Source organism: Sinocyclocheilus anshuiensis, unplaced genomic scaffold, assembly GCF_001515605.1.
Source record: "Sinocyclocheilus anshuiensis isolate Anshui unplaced genomic scaffold, SAMN03320099.WGS_v1.1 scaffold2069, whole genome shotgun sequence".
Lineage (NCBI taxonomy): Eukaryota > Metazoa > Chordata > Actinopteri > Cypriniformes > Cyprinidae > Sinocyclocheilus > Sinocyclocheilus anshuiensis.
In genome coordinates this window covers 253,283-255,582 of record NW_015548678.1, presented here as the reverse complement: position 1 = coordinate 255,582, position 2,300 = coordinate 253,283, and positions in this window count along the sequence as shown.

Sequence of the window (2,300 nt, the reverse complement as noted above, 5' to 3'; positions counted from 1 at the left end):
CCTCTTTAGTTTCAATTTTAGTCTAGCTCCGTTTTCAATCTGACTCCAATTTCAAGTGATCATTAAATTTAGGCAATATTTCTAATTAAAAGCTGATCACAGATATCGATTGTATATTAATTTAGATATTTGAGTATTCTAGAAAGCCCATACATTCAATTATTCGTTCATTAGGGACCAGGTATCGCACAGGAATTGCACTCGGCCGATAGTGAACCCACGGACACAAACTTGTCTGTTCTAAACCTACTCAGAGGATGCAGAGTGGTTATAATACCATTAAGTGAGCTGCACCCTGCATTCTCATAACAAAAAGTGTATTTTTCCCTATAACCACGAGAGCTACACCGTGTTAAGCCAGTGACAGTCAAAAATCCGAAGCCCCTAATGGTGTTCCCCATAGTTGGTGCTTCCATATGATCTGTCCTGAACGCAGATTTGCGGAAATACCACTACACATTAATCTACTTGAAAAATTATTTCAGAAGAGATCAGAATAAATCAAATATAACTATTTATTATTTGTCAGGTAAAATTGTATCATGCCAATTACATAATGAAACAATTAGAAGCCAATTCAGAATTAAACACAGCAGCAAGAGTTCTGGTGCAGAGCTCCAGAGACTCTCACACACTGTATGGGGGTTTCTGGCTATAGAATCCCAAAGTAGTGTTTCGTCACTTCCCTTATATACTCAGACCAGACAACAAAGAAATCTTCAAATCAGTTGTCAAAACATAAAAGACCTTTTGGTTGTTTAGGTTCTCGCGATCCAGGGTCACACCTGGCTGGAGATAGATAAACATTCTCACAGACCCCTAAAGGGGGACACACCCCCTCCTCAGCAGAACACAATTCTACAAAAGTTTTCAATATTTCTCATAATACAAGTGACTACTGTGAAATTGAGGCCAATTTACCAATCGCACAGAGACCTTTAGAACGATACCAAACATGAAGGGGTTAAGATCATGAATTCTTAAGATATAATAAATGCAGTTTGTAAGTCTGGTAATAGGGCTGGGTAAAAAATATCAATATCTCGATATTAATCGATTCTCATTTTTACGGAACGATATCGATTCTTAAATCCCAAGAATCGATTAGTCTAACCTGTTCTCAGTTAATGGACGGAACGTTGAAGAGCACTTCCTATCCAATATATCGCAATAAGCATTGTGCTTTGGTACTTTTAATATGAAGCATAGTCTCAGATTTCAGATTCTGTTCATTGTATTGCAGTATTCAAACAATAAATGCCATTTTGGCACTGTTTAATGTGAAGTGACAGATCGCTGTAGCACCTCAGTTCAACAGACACGGCAGCGAGAGGCGCACGTGAACTGATCATGTCCTCCACATTAATACCAGTTTCAGCACAAAATAAACATGACTAAACATCCGAAGGTAAGTTAAAAGAAAGAGTACAACTTTACAAGCCGTGTCCTGTCTCATGCAATCGCTCAATCAATGTTTCAGCCGCGCAAAGACATCAATATAACGTCTTGTAAACAATGCCACGTAATGTCACATTTACCTCATATTCGGTGACCATATTTTTAATCCATTTTCAAATGATTTCAAATTTCTTAAATATTAAATAAAATAAATAAAATTATATCGACTTTATATTGGCCTTCGGCCACCCTGCTTTCCAAGATATCGGCATCGGCTGTCAAAAAAACAATATCGGTCGACCAGTAGTCACATTTACCTCAGAAAAACATATTTGGTGACCATAAACTCATTAGTCAGCTGAAAAATAAACTGTAGAGAGGGGCATGTTGCTAAATATATGCACCATATAACTTCTTCCTTATCATTTTTACTGCAGTGTTTAATTTATGTTTGAAAAAATCCATCAAGTTTTATGACAGCCACCATTTAAATGTTTATAGCCTATAACAAAAACGAATTGAAGTATAGATATTATTATGTAATTATAACTTTATTATTTAAAAAATTTTAAAAAGTGTAATTTTAGCAGTTGTGTAGCCTACAAATCGGTTTTAACCTTCAATATTATAGTAATGTAGCTAGTACCAACTGACTCATGTATGTTTTACAGCATTAGTTGAGTTTTTTTTCCCTTGAGAAAATTTGGCATGTACTGTACCTGATATATATATCCAAAATAATCGATATTGAATCGAATCGTGAAATTTGTGTCAAAACCCAGCCCTAATATACAGTATCTCACAGAAGTGAGTACACCCCTCACATTTTTGTAAATATTTTATTATATCTTTTCATGTGACAACACTGAAGAAATGACACTTTGCTACAATGTAAAGTAGTG